This window comes from Marmota monax, unplaced genomic scaffold (genome assembly GCF_021218885.2).
Source record: "Marmota monax isolate L192 unplaced genomic scaffold, Marmota_monax_Labrador192_F-V1.1 WCK01_AAM20220418_F8-fsc00595, whole genome shotgun sequence".
NCBI lineage: Eukaryota > Metazoa > Chordata > Mammalia > Rodentia > Sciuridae > Marmota > Marmota monax.
In genome coordinates this window covers 140,537-162,942 of record NW_026692479.1, presented here as the reverse complement: position 1 = coordinate 162,942, position 22,406 = coordinate 140,537, and the positions used below count along the sequence as shown (strand labels likewise).

General features: G+C 42.2%; 2 pseudogenes; both read left to right on the top strand.

The window, feature by feature from the left end:
• The first annotated feature begins 7,733 nt into the window (after positions 1-7,733).
• Positions 7,734-8,486, top strand: LOC131424143 (transcription factor GATA-6-like; annotated as a pseudogene).
• Positions 8,487-15,906: 7,420 nt separating this feature from the next.
• LOC131424142 (transcription factor GATA-6-like) lies at positions 15,907-16,686 on the top strand (annotated as a pseudogene).
• Positions 16,687-22,406: the final 5,720 nt, after the last annotated feature.

The following is a 22,406-nucleotide window of genomic DNA, read 5'->3' as shown; positions in this document are numbered from 1 at the left end:
ATGCTGAGCTTCCTGGGCAATGCATGCCAAGAACTGCCCACTGCTGAAGCCCAAGAGGTGCTGCCTCTTGGAGGTGCTGCATTGGGCCTAGTGTCTCCCTGTCTCTGCCACTCACTGACCATGTGCCTCAATTTACCCCTCTATGGCACAAGTTAAAATCCACCCTGCATGCCTGGGACCAGGTAAGTCTGGTAAAAACAGTTCTGTGGCTGAAGCACATGCAAGTAGGGCAAAAAGACTCCTGTCGTGACTCTCTTGCAGAGGAATGACATCCATCAGGCTATAGTCAGGCCAGCCAGCTGTGGAAGGTCAAGTCCCTGGACTGAAGAACCTTGTTCCTTGAGGTCATCAATGCCCTGGGGAATCTGAGGTGGAATGCAAGTAGACCAACCCCCATTATCATACCCTTTCAGGTTAACCTGTGATAGAAGGATCAAATTTAGACTCATTTCTAAACCTGGATTCCCCCTGGAATTAGGCCTTTGGAATGAAATCAAGTCCTGTGGTTACCATCACCAGGCTCCTGGTTTTGGACATTGAACTTGGTTGCATCTGGAATGTGGAAAGTGTTGTTAGGTAGTAGGTTAACATAGTTTGTGAAGAAGACCCCACATGACCCTGAAGTCAAAATCTCCCCATCCAACACCTTATCCATAGACAATGTTCAAATATTTTTTGTTTGTTTATTTGTTTGTACCAGGTATTGACCCAACAGGGTCTTTGACACTGGGCCACCTCCCAGATTGTTTTTTTCTATATTATTTTATGATAAGGCCTCCCTACATTGCTTATGGACTTTTTTAGTTGCTGAGGCTGGCTTTGAACTTGTGATTCTCCTGCATCAGCCTTCCAAGACAATAGGATTACAGGCGTGCTTCCTGGAAATTTTTAACCAAGTTAGAAAAATTTGTGAGGGCAGTTGAAACCAGACTGTGGAAGATTAATGAGGTCTCACCAGAATTATCCCAAATAATCTAGAAAGAAACCTGCCATTAATAAAAATCTTGTGGACAAGTGAAGATAGTGGGATTGGAGTAAGGCATCCTGAGCCTGGAAAGCAACCTGCAGCCCACCAAGTCCAGACAAGGCCAGCAAAGAGGGGCGGACAGCTCACAACACATTCTCTTGTAGTTCCTTCAGGCTTTGTGGGCAGCCTTCCTTCCACCACCTCAGCCTCCTGTGTGTAGCCGCAAGACATGGGGGTCGAGTTCTGAGAGATGTCTGTTGGCAGGGATCTGGCACCCACCTGTACAGGTGCTCACTAGGCCACCCATGTTTGCCCTGCCACCAGTAGCCAGGCAGTGCATGATGAGAGGGGAGTTGCGATTCCTCCCCTGTGCTGTCCTCATTGGCTCTCCTCCTTGTCCCTACAGTTATGAGAAGGCTTTGGGCACAGATGGAGTCACCACCCTCCTGACCCTGGGACATGTTCCCACTTAGTCTAGGTGAACCCCCATGGAGGGCAGACAACTTAGGTCATTAACAGGGAAGAGGGTGAAGACAGTGTTGGGGTTGGAGGGTGTCATTTGGTCATGCAGACCAGTACCAGGGGATGGGACTCTCTAACAGGATCATGTTCTATCTTCTATGTCAAGCTTGTGGCTTTTGCCAAAGTTGGCCATGAACTCAGCCCCTAGAGAAGGGATCAGAAATAAAAGGAGCTTCCTGTCTGCTCAGGTCTCCAGAATGAACAAGGGTAAAAGTAGAAACAGCTGACCATGTCCCTTGAGAACCCTGAAGTTTGTCCAGGAGATGCACTAAAAGTCACCTGTTTTGGCCAGTATGCCAGGTGCATGGGACATGGAGAGGTGTGGGGTTGGGGACAGGGACAGTATTTAAGTGCTATTCGGTGTGTGCGCCTTTGCTCCCAACACCCGTTTCCAATCCTGATGCCTCTGTCTGCCTTGCACAAACTTGTCTCCAGGCCTAGTTTGATCCTTTTCTACCTGCAGCTCTCAGCAGCATGTGCTTATCTGTACTTGTGGAGGGGAGAGAGTGCCTGGCTTTGGGAGCCACAAAGGCCACTGCCAGGCTGAGAGGTAGGGTTCAGGCTGGTTGACCTGAGTGGGGTCCACAGCATCCTCAGGAGGTGAGCTCTGGCTTCTGCCTCTGGGAATCTCAGGCACAAAAGTGAGGAGGGTGACTCTGAGGTGTTAGGAGGAGGAGGCCAGCTTGGTGTTACCTGGGTGAGCAGGTCTGCCACTGGGCAGAAAAGTTCACTGTGGCCAGGCTCCTATACCCTCTCAGAGCAATAGCTTAGCTTTCCAACCCCCGCAAGGAGACTGCAAAGTGTGCACACTTCCTATGCTGCAATAGTGATCAGGGACATTATGGGAGAGCTGGATCCTAACTACTAGAGTGGTATGAGATTGAGTGGGGGAATTTCCTTATATCAAACCAGTGACCCACCCAGAAGGTAGTTCTGTGCCTGTCCCACAGCTGAGTGCAGGGCTGTTTAAGCAGTGCCAACTCTGGTCAGCTCTACCCACACCCCCAGTCTGTAATGTTTTAAAAATGGAAATAGAGAATCAACATAAATCACACCCTCCTCATTATTTTAAGATGAATAAGCTCTTGGTTTGTATCCCATAGTTGATATTCAAAGGAAAAAAAAACCTTTAATTTAAATTCAGTAGAATTTATCTGAACTGGCAGGAAAACAAAAATCAAAAAAAAAAAAAAAAAAAAAAAAAAAAAAAAAAAAAAAAAAGTAGATTCCCTGGCAGCCCTCACAATCAAAAAATGTCCAAAGAGTTATTGTGTGCAGTGTCATGGGGCACTACTTATGAACTGAAATGAGGCAAAAACCCCTTTCATTGTTTACAAAGGAAACTTAATTCATGACAACTCTGCAAAGGACAAGCTAAGCAGCTATTCAAGAAAAAAGGCTATCAGTCAAACTACTAAATTGTATTGTAGTTTTCAGCAAGGACTCAGTGTGAAGGCATCCTCAGGCCAAATCTAATTTAATGTTGTCAGTACAACTTGGAAGAAATGAGTAAGTGGCACATTTGATTTTCACAAATTTAGAAAAAATGTTATTTATAGATCATAATATTTTATAAGATTTAAAAGTATACAGAATCTAACTAAAATGAAATGGGCAATAACTGAAATATCAACTCTGCTTGGAATATAAGAAGCAAATAATAAAGTTTCATGTAAAAGTCTTGTAAGAAGTGTAAAAGTGAATTTCACTAGATAAATAGTTCTTGGACTTCTGTTTTAGGATTTCTTCCATCAAAAGAATGATACACACTCAATGGAAGTGTAGCATATTTGAAACTCAATATCTAAATGAACACACAAATGTAATGTATTTTAGTGCAACTTTATAAAAAGACATTTATTTTGCATAGCTATGCACAGAATATCTTATTCTCTTAGAATAACTAAATATTTAAGTCCCCAAAAAGAAATTATGAGCACTTCTCAGAAAAAATATTCTCTAGCTATGAACTTCTTTGATATTCTTGTACCTATTGATCTTAAAATATATTAAAGTAGTGACTTTTATCATACTGATTATAAGAGATGAATGGAAAAGAACATTTACCAACTTCACATTCAACATTGTTCTGAGTACTGGTTTAAGAATTCGACGAGACATGAAGAGGTGATTATTTTGATTGTCTAGATTGAATAAAAATGTTCTAGATCTGATGTTAGCATCAGAGATCCCTGTCATAGTAAAATGATGATCAATACTACAAAAAGTCAGGAAAAGGCCTCACTATAATAAAGTCACTATAAAAGACCTCACTATAAAAATGTCTTCACTATATTGTCCTTTACTAACTATAGGGAATTGAGTATCATTTACATTCATAATAAAGTTACTAGAAACGTAGAAACAATATGGATATTGGGTTTAAATATAAAGTATTATCAATTTTAACTTTTAAAAATCCCTTCATTCTTTCATTCAACTTGGTAAAAGTATTTGGCTGCTTAGAGTTTAGGCACAAAAATTTTGAGAATCAGTCATTTCATTTGACAACACTTGAAGTATTCATACTGGAAATATAAACTATTCTATTGGGTATGTATATTATGGTTTGGACCTTAAAACTTATGTGTTGAAGGATGGTCCCTAGCTCATGTTGCCATTAGGAGGAGGGGCTTCCTAAATTGAGCATGTGAGGTCATTGGAGGTATGCCCTTGAAGGGTATATTAGTACCCCACCCCATTCCCTATGTCTTTTTTAAAAATTTCCTTCCCAGCCACCATCATATGTGCCATTTTGCTCTCACTTATGCTCCCCATCATAATGTTTTGCCCAGCTACAAGCCATAAGAGATAGAGCCATGTGACCATGACTGATAGATAAGGCTAGCTACATTGATAAGGTTTGATTGTTTTCTCTCTCTCTTCTGTGTCTGCTCTTATTTTAGGATTTATGCTTTCACAGACTTTCATGATGAGAGCTATCTTTCTTTCAGTTCTTGATGTAAGACTTTCTTAAAAATCTTTTGTAAGACAGGTCTGTTGGTCATGAGTGTAAAACAGCTAAGCTTAAACATTTAGACTAGTAGCATAAGATATTTGGTACTTTGCTATGCAAGATAAGTGTCTTCTATGATCAAATTGCCCTAAAATACCTTGCATTTCTAAGTAAATAGATATTGAGTTTAAAATATACTACCCTTCTCTTTTGTATGTATCATTCTTTATGATGTAGGGCTATTTGAAATAGAATCTAAAAACTATTTATCATTATAAAATTCCTTTTTGCATGTCTTATCATTTCTTTCCTCTCCAACCACACCACACTCATTTTACAGAATTGAGCAGCCGAGGCTTTATTTTGGAAAGGACATGAATTTGTTTTAGACTGAGAGCATAGGCAAGAGAGGGTACCCCAGGCAGGATATTTTCCCTAGCAGTGGGCTGAGGGCTAGGTCTGGGCCTCAGGTGGGTCTCTTATTCCCTATGCTTCTCTGTAGAGCTGCCACCACAGCTGACCAACCCTCCAGGAGAGTGCAAAGTCTACACCCTTCCTTGGAAGCATGTAGGTCCTGCACTGCTGCAGTGTTGAGCTGGGACAATGTAGGAGAACTGAATCCTAATGACTAGAATGGTGTGGCCACCAGAAGGTGGCCAATGGGCAAGAAATTGAGCCCAGGAAGGTCCCCATAGCAAACCAGGGACCAACCCAGAGGGTGGTTCTATGCCTAACCCACAGCTGAGTGGAGAGCCGTTTGAGCAGTGTTCACTCTGGTCAGTTCTACCTACATCCCAAGTCTGTATGTCTTGAAAGATGGAAACAGACTATAAACATAAATCACATCCTCATAATTATTTAAAGATGAAGAAACTAAGTTTTTATCCTATTTTTAATATTTAAAGGAGAACAGAACCAGACTCCCACAGGACATTGATTTGGAAATTTTCACATAGCAATTTAAAAATGATGCTGATGAACACATTAATAATGGTCGTAAGGACTGAGTAGATGGCAGGCAAGATCAGATGGGCAATGAAAGCTGTGGGATGCAACCTCTAAGAAGGAATCTGGAGCAGCTGCCAGAAATGAAATAGACTGGAACATAAATGAAGAATGCCTTCAATGGAGTCACCAGTGGGCTGCCCACAGACAGACAAGGGGAGAATAAAGGAGCTTGACAATGTAAGTAAAACAATGGGCAAATTGAAATTTAAAAGAAAATAAGAATGAAAAAGCAAAGAGCATATCCAAGTGCTTGGAACATTTACATGAAATAATATTTGCAATGGGAAAATTTGAGGAAAAGAGAGAAAAGTCTAAAAATATTTCAAGTAATAAGCACTAACATTTTTCCAACATAATGATAGGCAACAAACTATAGCTTATGGAATCTCCAAGAATATCAAGCAGGATAAATATAAAAACAAAATGTACACATAGGTAAATCTTAATCAAGATCATGAATACCACTGAATGGTGAAAATTTTGAAGCTAAAGGAAAAACACAACATATTTTAGGGAAAAAAATTGCATCCAAACCATAGCAAATCATAAACATAAATGCTACTTTGGTGAATTCAGAAAAATTACACGTCTAATATTAAGGATTATCCCTTCTGTCTTTTATATCCTACATTTATACTTCTGTCTCAATAAATATGCTGTAAGCTTTCACATCAAATAACAAGTGTTTCCATTTTTATTTTATGTGAAATCACCTTACACTGTTAATGATGTTATAAGGTGATCATTTGGATGTAATCCAACAGATTTTGTGAATTCCCAATTGATAAAGATATAAGACCTAATATAAATATAGATGGTTCCCAATCTGGAATGCTTTGACTTAAAATTCTCAAACTTACTCTAGTATCAAAGCCCTAAGCATGCAGTGGCAACCTCATCCTTTGAATTATTAACTGATATTTTCTCAAACTAGCCCTATGTGAGTTATCCCAGTCCTCCAATGTTGGGCAGCAACAGTGAGCCAAGCTCCTAAGTGGCACCTGACTCATGAAGGCAAGTGCTGATAGTCTGTGCTGTGCTGTGCTGTTAAGCTGTGATGCTGAAATCTTAGGTACAGTGAATGCACTTTCCCCTTAGGATTTTTTCATGTCTGATAGATTTATCAGAAAGTTGCCCCTCCAAGTTCATGAAAAATGAGGGGTAAAAATGTATTTCTTTGGATCCACTGAAAAATGGCTAATTCTTATATAACATGCATATAGAAGACGGGTCTTAACATTTTCTTGGACCAGTGGTTTTCTGTGCCAATGAGAGTGAAATTTAGAGTCCAGTTTAGGTTAGTAATGTTCCTGGTTACACTGATCTGCTCACCCCTTCTGTCTTCTTGACTGCCCTGGGTTCCCACTACTTTTCCCACTCATTCCTAAAGATAAATAAAATTAAGGAATCTCTAACGATCTACCAAGATAAATATAGACAACCCAGAACAGCACTATCAAGAATCAGCATGGGACCTGGGGATGTAGCTTAGGGATAGAAACCTTGCTTACCATGTGGGAAGCCTGAATCACAATCCCCCTCCCTCCACAGACAATGTTAACTATTCACTAGAACTTCAGATGAGACAAAGATATTACAGAAAATTATTAATAAACTTATGCAAATAAATCAAGTGACAATTAGTCTAAAATAAAGATAATTAAACAATAGAAAAGTAACAACCAACACCTATTTTGCACGTAAAGAGGTTGAAGTGGTTGGTAGACTCAGCAAGACACTGTAGGCATACGTGACAGTTGCACAGTGGGAAACATCCAAGAAATTGGAGAGCAGGGGACCTTGTCCAACTCATTTTATCAGGTCAGTATTATGCAAATCCAAAGCCAAACAAAGATAAATACTATAAAAAGGGTGGGTGGGGGTAAAAAGGACAATGAAGATTAATGCATTTGGTGACACCCAGAAGCTGGAGCAGGACACTGTGAGCATGCTCAGTAGAAGGTGAGAAGAGTAAGTGTATCTGTGTGTGAGAGAGAAATGGAGGAGAAAAGAGAAAGAGACACACAAAAGTTATAAATTAAAAATGCTATCAATATTCAATTTAAACTAAAAATTTATACTCAAATCATGAAATATTTATTCACACAGGTATATAATGTGTAATGTCTATATATAGATACACACCCTATTTTGATATATACAAAATCAATAAATATATACAAATCAATAAAATATTATTATACATGAACATGTAATGCTGTAGCAAATATAGCACATGAGGAAGAAGTGGGGAGCCTGGATTTCACATTGGGTGCATAAATGCCCTCCTTTTATCAGTCTAGAGCACTTAGGTTAGCCACTGATGCCTGCCTGGCAGCTAGACCCTTGGAAATTCTGGTGCTACACAGCCTGCTGAGTCAAGTTGGAGCCTTGCTCCAAGTGCCTCTGGACCCCATCACAAACCTACTGGAGGACCTGCCAGAAAGCACCAAGTGCATGAACTGCAACTCCATCCAGACACCACTGTGGTGGCAGGAGGGCACTGACCACTACCTGTGCAAAGCATGTGGCCCCTGCAATAAGATGAATGACCTCAGCCTGACCCTTTTCAAGTGGCAGAAGCATGTGCTTTCATCCTAGTGGCTCTGACTCTCCTGGGCCAACTGGTACACCACCACCATGACCTTATGGCACAGAAACACTGATGGTGAACCTGTGTGCAATGCTAGTGGACTCTATCTGACTTCCATGGAGTGCTTTGACCTTTTCCTATGAAAAATCAGGGAATTCCAACCAGGAACAAGTAAGCCAAAGATTGTTCTCCTAATAGCAATAATTTGGTTCCAGTTACTCCAACTTCCACCTCTTCTAACTCAGAGGATTACAGAAAAATATTTCCCCTTCGACACATCCAATAGCCTCAGGGGCAGGAGCCTCACTGAGGTCTGCTGCAGGAGAGAGCACTAATCCTGAATATAGCAAGTTCAAGTATTCCAGTCAAATGGGCTCTATATAGATTTCAGTCTGTCCTTGTCCAGTGAAGTCACATGCTCAGTGGGACAGGATTTCTAAAGTGCTCTGGCCCTGGCCTCAGCCCTTGTGAACATGAGGTGGGGAGGGCACCACCCAAGAAGGCCTTGCACCTCTTGTGTCTGAATTTGTCCAGCAGCCCAGTCTGTGGCGATGATGCAGACAGAACCTCCCACCCATGTGTGATTTCCCCAGGAGGCTTGCTAAAGAGAAAAAGAAGATGAAGCTCCTCTAGGAAAGGGCCAGTGTGTGAAAACATGGCCTGCTCCATTGGGCCAGGGCCACTTCCAGCTGGTCTGCCATGGGTTGTCTCCTGAACTGCTTGCAGAAACTGGGACTAGCAACAGGGCCAATTGCCTGCTAAGGAAGATGGAGAGATTCTTTCCAACAAGGTTCTAAGTGAATTACCCAAATCATGCGTTTCTTCTGATCAATTTTGGTTATTCCAGAATTTCTGCACACCTGTTCCACATGCATATTTCACAAGTATTTGTGGAGAAGATCATTGGAGGCCATTTGGCACACATTCTGGAAACTGAGTTCCTGGCTCTCTTGTCAAAATATTGTTCAGTTTGCAAAACTGAGTAGTGACTCCAACATACAAGGTGAGTGATGTTTCTCAAAGATCATCTTGCCTTGACATACAAATAATCAACAAATACATGAAAAAATGTTCATCATCTCTAGCAATTAGAGAAAGGCAAATCAAAACCAAAAATCAAATGGAGTGAGATTTTATCTCACTCCATTCAGAATGGCAGCTATTATGCATACAAATAATAATAGGTGTTGTCGAGGATGTGTGGAAGAAGGTACACTCATACACTGCTGGTGGGACTGCAAATTGGTGTAGCCAACATGGAAAGCAGTATGGAGATTTCTTGGAAAATTGGAAATGGAACTGCTATTTGACCCAGTTATCCCTCTCCTCTGTCTATACCCAAAGGACTTAAAAACAGCATACTACAGGGACACAGCCACATCAATGTTTATAGCAGCACAATTCACAGTAGCTAAACTGTGGAACCAACCTAGATGCCTTTCAATAGATGAATGGATTAAAAAATGTGGCAATAAACAGAATAAAATCATGGCATTTGCAGGTAAATGAATGGAGTTAGAGAAGATAATGCTAAGTGAAGTTAGCCAATCTCAAAACATCAAATGTGATTTTTTTTAATATAAGGAGGCTGATTCATAATGGGATAGGGAGAGGGAGCATGGGAGGAATAGGCAAATTCTAGATAGGGCAGAGGGGTGGGAGGCGAAGGGAGTGGGCATGGGGTAATTAATGATGGTGGAATGTGATGATCTTTATTATCCAAAGTACATGTATAAAGAATGAATTGGTGTGGATATACTTTGTATACAACCAGAGATATATGAAAAATTGTGCTCTATATGTATAATAAGAATTGTAATGCATTCTGATGTTATATATATAAATTTTTTAAAAAATTCATCTTGCCTAACTGATCTGAGGTCAGTTGGAATTTGTACACAGGTAGCAAAACAAGATATTATTCTTCCATGTATACAATATATTTTTTAAAAAAGTTCAATTTTCACTGTAGTAATCATTTGCATAAAATTGAAAAGCATTTTTATAATTAATGTAAATATTTCAACATAATGGTACTTAAAATAATTTAAAAGAAAAATGTGAACTTAGACCTTCTTATGCTTCTTTTACATTTATATCTCCTTTCTATATTCCCAATTGTTTAAGAAAGCTATTTCAAGAAAAATCTTCTTTCAGAATAAATTGCCTTTTCCCATTTGTTATGAATTTTTAGACAAGAACACCAACATAGGCTCTTTCCTTTACTGTGGAATAAGTGCTGGAAAAATAGCAACAAAACTTTACCATGTAATGAAGAGCATTTGTAAATATTCTAAGCATCTGTAAACTCTTTGATGAAGTCTGTATAGTGGACTACCCCAGAGGTTGGCTTACATTAATTTTTGAAAAATGGGATGTCATATGGAAAACTATTTCACTAGAATTTTAAAAATAAAAGGGTATTATTTTGTCTTCTGTAAAAAATGATATGCATTTTTTTTCTGTGGTAGTCACATTTTTGTCTCTGTGAGTAAAATACCAAACAAGAACATCTTAGAGGAGGAAAACATATTTTCACAATATCAGAGGTTTCTGTCCAGGGTTTGTTGGCACCATTATTCTGGGCCAGAGCAGAGGCAGAATGTCATGGCCAATGCACATGACAGAGGAAAGCTACCCTGTCCCATAGCAGAAGGAATGCTGAGAGACAGAGCAAGCTCCCAGGGACAAAATATAACCCACAAGGGTGTGCTCCCAGGGACCGCGTTCCTGCTGACTCACATCACCTGCTGGCAGTTACCTTCAAGTACCTAGTCCTCTCAAATCATGCACTCAAAGCCATCAGGATTAGTGCACTGTTAGGTCACAGCACTTGTAATATAATCATTTCACTGTGAGCATTCCTGCATTGTCTTGCATGAGTTTTGGGGGACAACTCATACCTTCTGCAAATTGACCAGTATTTGAATTGGCTAGATCCTGTGTAGTAAGGAATCTTACTTCACACACATGACATTCATTGGAGAAAAGATAGCCTCTTCAACAATGGTGCTGGGAATACTGAAAATCCATAAGTAAAAAATGAAATTAAACCCTTATCTCTCACTCTGCTTGAAACTCAACTCAAAATGGATGAAGATTTAAGCACTAGAACAGAGACCCTGAGCCCAATAGAAAAAGAAGTAGTCTCATATTGGCTGAGGAAATGACTTCATTAACAAGACCCTTAAAGTGCAAGAAGTAGAATCAAGAGTCAATATATGGGATGGATTCAAACTAACCCTTTTCCTCAGTAAAATAAACAATCAATAATGTGAAGAGGGAGCCTACAGAATGGGAGAAAATCTTTACCACATGCACCTCAGATAGAGCATTAATCTACAGAATATATAAAGAACTCAAAAATCTCAACACCAAAAACAAACAAACAAATAACTCAATTAAAAATGGGCTAAGGAACAGAACAGACACTTCACTAAGAAGAAATACAATCCATCAACAAACATGTTTAACATCTCTAGCAATTAAAGAAATGCAAATCACAGCTACTCTAAGATTTCATCTCACTCCAGTCAGAATGGTAATTATCAAAAATACAAGCAATATTAAATGTTGGTGAGGATGTGGGAAAAAGTACACTCATACATTACTGGTGGGACTTCAAATCAGTGCAACCACTCTGGAAAACAATATGGATATTCCTTAGAAAACTTGAAATAGAACCACCATTTGACCTAGTTATCCCACTCCTAGGTTTATACTCAAAGCACTTAAAATCAATATACTACAGTAATGCAGCCACATTAATTCACAATAGCTAAATTGTGGAACGAACCTAGGTGCCCTTCAACAGATGAATGGATAAAAAATAAGTGAGATATATGTATATACACACACACACACACACAATGGAATATTACTCAACCTTAAGGATGAAGGAAATTACGGCTTTTTCTGGTAAACAGAAGGAGCTGGAGAATATTATGCTAAGCAACATAAGCCAGTCCCAAAAAACAAAAGGCCCAATGTTTTGTCTGATATACAGATGCTAATTCACAACTTTGGATTAGAGAGAGGGGAGTGAAGAGATGGGAGTGAAGGGAGGGGAGAGGGTATGGGTATAGGAAGGATAATAGAATGAATCAAACATTATTACCCTATGTGCATATATGATTATATGACCAGTGTGATTCTGCTTCATGTACAACCAGAAGAATGATGAGTTATACTCCATTTATGTGTGATGTGTCAAAATTCATTCTACTCTCAAGTATAGCTAATTAGAACAAATTAGAAAAACAAAAAAATTGACTATATATTATTTGATTCTCAGTCACAAAATGGGAAAAAAGGAAGGTAAGTAACATATAATCCTGTTCCTTTAACTTTTCCATGTGAGCACTGCATTTAATTGAATAGGTATTGGATTTGGTTGAATGTGGCATATGTACAAAAAGTGATATATATATATATATATATATATATATATATATATATATAGTATAGATTATATTATATACCAACTCCATCAGTCCTCAGATTGAGAAATGGTGATAGGATGTCATCCAGTTCCTAAGGGAATTCTCAGCAACTGAGAGATTCCAGGACTGGGATTTGTCCCACTCGCCCTTGAAGCCACAGTGTCCCTGCTTGAGGCCAGGACTGCTTGCCCACAGCGCTGCAAATCTGGGTGCAGTGGGTGGTCCTGCCTGCATGAGGAGCCTGGGAGACTCTGAAGGCCAGGTTTTTCCTGGTCCTTCCACACCTAGTGATTCACTGACCATAGCCCTGTTGAGTTGGGGGTTGGACAGGCAGAGTGGTTGTCAGTCCCTGCAGAGTAAGAGACTGAACCTCTCCAGTGGCATCTCCATCAGGGACACAGTGGGCAGCCCCCTCTTAGTCACACACCCTGGTGCCAGCAGCACCTGCAGCCTCTGCGTCTGGATAAAGGAGACATGGAGCCTCAGCCTGGCAGCAGGAGGAGCAGCTATGGAGTGGTGATGGATTCCCTGGGAGAGTGTTCTGGGGCTGCTTAAATGAAATACGTGGATTGTCCCATCCTCTTGTCTCCACTTGTGAGCTCACACAGTAGCAGCCTCTGCAGAGCTCCCCTCAGTGTGTCCGGTTTCTTCCTATGTCAACTCCCAAAAAAGTGAGCCAGGAACTTTAGAACATGGGCACCCATTTGTCTTACTCTGCATCCACCCCCGCCAACAAATCTCACATTTCTCCTCTTCCTCTTAGTATCCTTTCAACTCCTTCTTCCTGTAAACTGGATTCTGTTGCAAAAGGTTCTCATTCTCCCCACATCTCCTCACAATGGTGGGGCACTCACACTCATCCCAGTCAAAACATTCCTGAACTATCCAGTCCTCGCTGTGCCCTGATATTGACGGTGAGGAAGAGAAAGTGATGCTGCTGCACATTTTGAACCTGCAGAGAGTGGGTGCACTGCCCTCCCTCCACCTGACAGATGACAGAACTTTGTCTCCTGGCTCCAGGTTGTGCCTGTGAGAGTTCAACCCCCACCCTGTGCCCTGTCCTCCTGCCTTCTGCCATGTGCAGACACAGCAAGAATGCCCTCAGCAGTCCAATGCTCAGCACCTGGATCTGGGACTCCATGGTCTCCAGGGCTGTGAGAAAGGAATTTCTCTTCCTCTTAGATGACCATCCCCAGGTAATTTGTTGCAGAGCAGAAAGAGTCTAGGCAGAAATACACACTAATTCCAAATAAGATCTCCTGGGCTTGTTGCCCAAGAGGTCATCACCAATCAGAGCCCAAGTCTAGATGTTTGGGTGACAAGGGGAGAATGAGCTCATCTCCTGGCAAAGGTCAACTTTCCATGTAGGGCTAGAAAAGGTGGTAACGTAGCACACTCAAAGTTCATGGAATCAGATCTCTTGACACAAGGTCATTAATATATGAAAAATGTAAAGAGACTTGCATTCAGACATATATTTTTGAACCTCCCCAGGTTCAAAAAAAGCAGCAGTTCTCCAGCTATCATAGAGACCTGCTCCCATAGTGTCCTACCTTCAGTGTGTGACTGTCTAGTGGTCATCCCATTCACTTCTCAAGACAAAGATGCTCTCCAGAATCCAACCATATGAAACAGAAACATAAACACTGTGTGGCTACAGGGTGCCTTTGCCATTGCTCCTACCTCTGAGTCCATGCTGTGTGGACAGCATCTTCTTGCCCTGACTTCCATGTTGTCAGGCCTTCCCTGGGTTCTGTGCAATCAGAAGGTAGTTTTGGGTTCTATGCCTCTGATTTGGAACCTCTTCAGCGAGATCCACAGGATGTTCTAAAAGAACATAGAGTAAGTGTCAGTACATGGGTCTGGCTGAAGATTTCTCAGGCAGCAGTGTATGGACACAGGGCTGGAGTGGTTGGAGGTGGTTGAAAAACAGCCAGAGATAGAGTTGCTGCTAGGACATGATCTATGGTGGACAAGGAAATGTAAAGGCATGGATCAGTAGTGCATGAGAAGGAGAGCCTTGGCTTCTCCAGCTAAAGCCCTGCTAATCAACGTGGGATGGTGAATTTACCAATGGGTTAAAACATGATAAATGCACTGTACAATTTGACAGCAGCATCTTTTTTTTCATGATTTATTTTTTTTAATTTTTTTAATTTTTTTTATTATTAGTTGTTCAAAACATTACAAACCTCTTGACATATCATATTTCATACATTTGATTCAAGCAGATTATGCATCTTACCACTCCTCCTGCCCATTGTGGAGTCCTGTCAATTCCCCGCTGTTCTCTTTCAACATTTCATGATCATTTGGCTTCCTTGTATCTCCATCTGCTTCTATTGTATCAATCATCTCTTCTAGGAGAGCTTTAAAATTCTTGAAAGAGGTGCAATGTCCAGTGCTCTCCTTGGTGGGACGGCTGGTGCACTACTGGCTATGTTGCCTACTGACCTGAGGCCCTAGACGCTGGCACAGACCCGGCTGGCAAGGCATGCATTGTCTACCATGGTCTTCTGCCTTGCCACTGAGGTATCCGGGAGGCTGGTCCCCAGCAGGATGGCGGTGCTGCTGGGGCTGCCCTCTACCTATGCATGGGCTGCCTGTGGCGTGGAGGGCGCAGCTCTGGCTGCGCGTTCAGCCCAGAGCCAGGAGGTGTGCAAAGGCGGATATACTGGGGCCGCCCTTTTCGCTGGAGGCTGCTGTGCGAAGTTGGTGGCCGCTCCCAGAACTCTGGGGGCCTTCTGCCCACTGGGGAGCCGGCTGCTTGGCGAGAGCTCCCGGCCATCCCGAGGGTGGCAGGCTGGTGGCTTGCAGGAGGCGCCGCTAGTACCCGCAGCAGGCAGGGACGTCTCATGGAGACCTGCGTCCTTCTGACCGTTGGTCCCAGTGGTGCCAGTTGATGGGGACTGAATGCCGCGGTCCCCCTCCCCTCAACTGGCCTGCCGCCCGAGGCGCCCCGAGCTGGGTAGTGGCGGCGGTTGAGCGCGTGAGTGGGTATGCACCCACATGTACGTGCCCTCTCCAGCTAGGGATTTGTAGCTTTCCATGGCGCACCTGTCTCTTCCTACATTCTGCAGCCACAGTAGCTGGTGCTATGGAGATGGCCAGTTCCTGGTCTATGTGCCTAGCACCCACATGTGTTCCATGCTTTCTGTCTAGCCTATCTTACACGAGACCCTAATTGGCCCCAAGCCTCAGCCCACAGTCCCCCATAAGGCAGAGGAGACAGTGTAGCCAGTGGTTGGGCCAAATAGACTGACTTCCCTGGCTAGGCTGAGGTGCACACCTTGGTGCTTCCCCTACTGGCCAGTTCTCCCATGGCCAATGGCAGAGCACAGATCCTGGGGGCTACACTTTGGTGGGCAGCAGGGGCTCTGGCAGCATGAGAGGCAGGGGCAGGTGCATCCTGGCGCCCATGAACAGTGAGTACAGCTCAGTGTCTGTGGCGTGGCCGCTGAACCAGATGTACCACCATCACCACTACCACCAACACTGAGTCCATACTTGCCCTACATGGGTGGGCCACTGATACCAGCCTGGCCACCTGGAGGCCCTACTCCTGGGACCTGAGGAACCTAGTGAAGACTTGCTAGAGAATCTGGCAGAGAGCCCCTAGTGTGTGAATTATGGCTTCACCATGATGCTGCTGTGGCAACTGGAGGACCCTGGCCTAACCTGTGCAAAGCCCATGGCTTTTACAACAAGCTGAATGCCCTTAGCTGGCCCCTCATCAGCCAGAAGCACATACCTTCGTCATGGAGGATTCCACTGTCCTGTGCCAAATGGCACACCATAACCAAAAGAAACCCTGAGGGTGAAACTATGTGTGCTACTTTTGGAATCTACTTGAAACCCATGGGGTGTCTTGACCACATGCTATGAAAAAAGGAGTTCAACCAGGAAACAAAAACCTAAAGACCTAAATAAGTCAAAGACTTGCTCTGCTAATAACAATAATTGCATTTCTTCCACCTCTTCTAAGAGGATTGCAGCAAAAATACTTCTTCTCCAACACATCCAACAGCCTCAGGTGCAGGTGCCCCAGTGATGGGTTATGCAGGAGGGGCACCAACCCCAGAACAGCAAGCTCAGGTATTCCAGTCAAGATGGGCGGGCTCTACATAGTCTGGCCTTGCTTGCTGGTGTCGCATCCTCAGAGCAACAGGATTTCAGGTATGCTCTGGCCCTGGCCTGAGCCCCTGCTGCCAGGAGGCAGGGAGAACACCACTGAAGAAGTCCTTGCACCTCTTATGTCTGATTTTGTCCAGTAGCCCTGATAGTAGCGAATACCAATAGAATATTGCTCTAAGGTGATTTCTGTGCCTTTGACTCTAAAAGAGATGTGTTTCCCCAGGAGGCTTGCTGAAGAGTAAGAAAAGATGAGGCTTCACCAGAGAAGGGCCAGTACAACAGGAATGTGGCCAGCTCCATCTAGCCAGGGTCACCCCCAGCCAGTCTGCCTCTGGGTTGGTTCCTGCACTGCTTGCAGAAACTGGGAATGGGACAAGGGCCTTGCCTGCTAAGGAAGATGGAAAGAGATTCTTTGAAACAAGTTTCATGTGTATAACCTCAAATCTTGTGGTTCTTCTGATTGATTTTGGTTATTCCAGAATTTTACATACCTGTTTCATATGCAGATTTCACAAGCATTCATAGAAAAGACCATTGAAGGCCACTTGGGACACATCTTGGAAACTGAGTGAGTTCCTGGATCTCTTGTGAAATTATTTCACAGTTTCAAGATTGCATAGATACTCTAACATACACTGTGACTGAAGTTTCTCCAAGTTCATCTTGTCTGACTGATCTGAGATCAGCTAGAATTTGAACACAGGGTGGCAAATAAGATTTTTTTCTTCCATGTATACAATAGTTTTTAAAAAGTGAAATTTGCATTGCAGAAATCTGTGTTACATTATTTGCATAAGATTTAAGAACGGTTTTATAATGAATGAAAACCTTTTTACATTAATAGTTCTTTCAATCATGTAAAAGAAAAATGTTAACTTAGACATTGTTATACTTCTTTTACATTTACATCTCCTTTCTATATTTCCAATTGTTTAAGAAAACCATTTCAAGAAAAAAAATCTTCTCTCAGGAAAATTGCCATTTTCCATTTATTAAGAATTTTTATAGAAGAACACCAATATATGCTCTTTCTTGTACAGTGGAATATATGCTGGAAAAATTGCAACAAAACATTACTACAAAACATTACTACCTAATGAATAGCATTTGTAAACATTCTAGACACCTGTAAACATGCTGCTTAATTCTGTATAGTATGAGTAACCCACAGGTTGGTTTACATTAAATTTTTAAAATGGGATGTCATATGGAAAACAATTTTACTAGAGTTTTAAAAATAAAATGAGTATCATTTTGTCATCTGAAAAAAAAGAAAAGCAATTTTTGTGGGAGTCATTTTTTTTTTGTTACTGTGACCCAAATACCTGAAAAAAAATTTAGAGGAGGAAAAGTAATTTTCATAGTTACAGAGGATTCAGTCCATGGTCAGTTGGCTTTGAGCCTGAGCAGAGGTAGAAGATTATGGTGGAAGGACATGACAGAGGAAAGCTCCCCAGTTCATGACAGCAGGAAAGCAGAGAGAGAGAGAGAGAGAGAGAGAGAGAGAGAGAGAGAGAGAGAGAGAGAGAGAGCAAACTCATAGAGAGAAAATATAACCCCTAAGGGCATTCCCTCAGTGACCTCTATCCTCCTGAGTCACATCACCTGCTGGCAGTTACCACCTAGTACCTTAGTTCTCTCAAATGATTAAGCCATCAGTATTATTGCCCTGTTAGGACACAGCTCTCATGATCTAATCACTTCATTGTAAGCATTGCTGTAGTGTCTCACATGAGCTTTGGGGGACAACTCATACCCAAAGCACAACCCATTTTAATTGCTGAATAGTAAGAATATTTTGCCTGTGTCTAAGTCGGTTGATCATCACCAAAACATACAGGGAGAAATTCTGCCCATCTTTGGCCTGGTGAAACTTCTTTCCAATACTCCTATGGAAGCTCCCTCAGATACATCCAGGACATCAACACTTCAGATAATATTAACAACCAGTTAGGCCCCAACTCAAGTTACACTTCCAAGGCAGTAGCATCAGGAACCATGATTTACTGAATGCAGCAGTTGCTTCTGTGCAACTGAAGTTTTTGAAGCACAGCTGAATTTTTACTTTATGTTTATCAAAATATGAGAGTTGCTTGCTGTTTCAAGTCCCACACTGCCTTTGTCTTAGGGATGGTGCTGTACCTTCATACTTCACTCCACCATCAATTAATGCTAGAGCACCCAGCACTGGAGCTATCTAAGGCTCAACTGCAACAAGCAGTAATGAGTTAAGTTTGAACAATTTTCAAACACAACAGCCATGTTGTGTTTGAAAATTGTTCAAACTTAACATCAAAACTGATCTGGCTGGAGGGTCGTGCAACATCCTCAAAAGTTCAATCAAGCACATGAATGCCTTCTTTCTCTACAAGAGGAGTGTCCTTGGTGGCTTCACATATGCTTACTCTTAGGGTAACACCACACTTCTTCACTTCCTCTGTAAATGTGTAGGGAACTGAGGAAGAGGTTTTCCACTTGAAGACTGTGATGTCATCATGAAGTGGTTCCACACAGGTGGCATTGGTGTTGGTGGCTGCAAGGCAGGGGTGACTGTGTTATTACTGGGTGGTGGCAGCGGTGATGGAGGCCACAGTGGGACGCTAGATTCTCATGCAGTAAGCAGACCTTGGAAAGTGTTTCCCAGAGAAGGCCCCCAGTCAAGGAACCAACATGCATGCCAAGTCCAAAATTATGCTTTTAGCAGTTTTTGTCAGTTATAAGTTACATGAGCCAGGTGGGGTGGTGTGCACTCCTATAGTCCCAGCTATTTTTGAGGCTGAGGGAGGAGGAGAATAAATTTGAGGTCAGATGTAGGCGATTTAGCAAGAATGTGTCTCAAAATAAACAATAAAGAGGGCCAGGGATAAAGGACACTGGTAAAGTGTCCCTATGTTTTATCCTCAGTTTTGAAAAAGTAAAAAGTAATTTTGGGCAGGTTGGTACATGCATGTAATCCCAGCTACTGGGGAAACAAACAAGCAGAAGGATTGCACGTTTGAAGCCAGGCTTTGGAATTTAGCAATTCAGCAAGGAATTGTCTCAAATAAGAAAAGGGCAGTATATGTGCCTATTAGGAAATTGGTAAATGGTTGAATCAACAAGTGTTGTCAGGATACTCACGAATTATTATCCTGAATCACACACTCTAAGGGTGGTAGGAAGAGAATGTGGCATGCAGTTCGGGGGCTACAACCAGATCTCTTATTTGCATCTATGATTGTTGCTTGGGGTCCCTTGTGCATGGTGAGATAACACTGCTTCTGACATAGATATCACCAGGTCATATCTGGGCACATATTATTATTGTATTAGCACAGATTGAGAGACTCCAGGAGCAGAGGCCATTCCTCCCACTCAGCTCAAAGCATACTAACCATCTATGACTTTTTTCCAAATACAACATTAAATCTCTGAAAACAGGGAGTTGCTCTGTTGGTACCTTTCTGGTAAAGACAAACTTGCAACACAATAACTCTGCATACAAAAAAGTCCTGGATTTTTAAATTTAATGGTCAAGGAATTCCTTTTCATGTGCATTTGACCCCCCAAAAGGACAGGTGAAACTCTTCCAAAAAGTATGCAGATGTCCCGTCTGCCTTGAATATCTTAAATACCCATGTGCCTGAAGTGTGGATGCATCTACTTCCTCATTCCCTGCAGAAGGATTTTGGTGGGGAGGTATTCTGGTGTCTCCTCTGACCTGTGATCTCTAGGAATAAGGATATCATTGCCAGTCTGCAGTTGGAAGGGCTGCTTTCGAAGATGGAGGAAAGGGAGGCTCAGGTACAAGTTGCTCTGCAGGTGAACCCAACATCGCAGAAGTTCCACTTGATATCCTCAGGGATTAGATATGAAGGTGGGCATGAGGGGGCATGAAATGAAGCTCCTCTCAAGAAGCAGCAGTTCTGCAGTCTAGGGACACTGAGGCACTAGGAAGGAAGTATATCAAGCATTGTATACCCTGTCACCTTGCCCCCACAGGACCATGAAAAATCACCTGTGCATTTGACTGTGCATTCCTTATGGGGACTAGGTGTAGTTTGGCTCCTGAAATTTTGATGTCATGGTGCCATTGATGGTTCTCAGTCCTGTTAACACATAGTATCACCGTGTGATCTTGAACATAAATACTGATATCTTGGTATTGGTTTAGACAGGGGATTCTCCACACTTAGTGTACTGCGATTGCCTGAGGTCACTGGTAGGGAGAAGAGTCTAAACTGGGTAAGTCATCCAATATACTGCAGGCTGTGAACCACACTTAGAGAATCAAACACAGAGACCTAAATCTGAACTTCTTTGTGGATGAGACATCCAAAAGTCTGCCATGAAAATTTCTCAGTACCTACAGAACACACCAGTGTGGCAAGGAATTTTCTTCCTGTGTAGATCATTTGATTTGGGACTTTGCAGTGAAAGTTCAGAATAGGGCTTTATATTCCCTGTGGGCTGAACTCTCTATTTCCTTTTCATAGTGACTATGACCTTGTTGACAAATACACATATGATAATGCTCAATTTCTTTCTTTATTTTTATTTTATTTTTTTTTGGTACCAGGAATTGAACTCAGGGGCACTCAACCACTGAGTCACATCTCCAGCCCTCTTTTTATTTTATTTAAAGACAAGGTCTCACTGAGTTGCTAAGCACCTCATTTTTGCTGAGGCTGGATTTGAACTCACTATGCTCCTGCCTCAGCCTCCTGAATTGCTGGGATTATAGGTATCCACCACCATGTCCAGCATAAATCTCAACTTCTAAAGCAGGCACAGGAAGAGATTAGAAGCACTAACTAATAGTAAAATCACATAGTAACAACAATACACTATGATAAACTTAATCTGAATGCAGTCCTTCTCTCTGAGAATAAGACAAGTAATATTTTTGTAGCTCTGCTGATCACAGGTAACTGAAGCCATGGAAAGCAAAGCTGTGGGAAAGGGAGAACTGCTGTATGTTTCTCATTCTTGCTTTGTATTCCACCTGAAACACAGTACATACATAATATTCCTGTGATGTAAATATGAAATAGGCCAGTTGGCTCATCTCATGGACTCTTTTTATTAATAAACCATTTATTAGGTGATGTGCCCTAGAGAAAACCTTGCTGTAGTGGGATTGGGTGATCAAACTGAAATGTGGGTTTTCTGTGTGTTTTGGCCCCAGTGATGGAATAAAAGTAGGATCAACCATGGCTGAAACAGGGTATTCACAGGATTGGGTCCCCTGCTCTGCTCTTCTTCACCAGCTGAAAACCTCCAGTGAAGCTGAGGGAGCCTTCCATTAGGGGCAGGAGCTCAAATAGTGGGTCTCGAGTTGACAATGAGATGTTCTCTGGGCCAGCGTCCCTTGTTTTCACCAGTTCATGGTGGAAGCAGCTCAGCTCTCTCTCTCTCTTCAAGACAGAAGTAATAAATAGATAATTAAACCATCTTCAAGAGGCTTTCTTGGGGCCTATGCTGCAGCAAAAGTGAGCAGTGCAAGGGACAGAGGTGTCAGACTAGCACAATAAGCATAAAAGTCATTGTTCATTTATGGACAAAAGGGTGGGTGCAGGAAGGAAGCCAGGCACCAGCCTGCTGAACCCCATTTGCACTTTCATGGCAGTCTGCACAGGCTTATTGTGCTCCCCCATCTTGGCTGTCATGTATGGGAGAGGAGTTCCTCAAAGAAAAGAATTTGGACATCAGAAGTACTTGCGTGGGGACATATAGAATACCTGTGGTCTAGCAAATGTCCTCAGTGCCCATGACTATTGAAGTGGCCAAGCAGAGTCCTCTGGG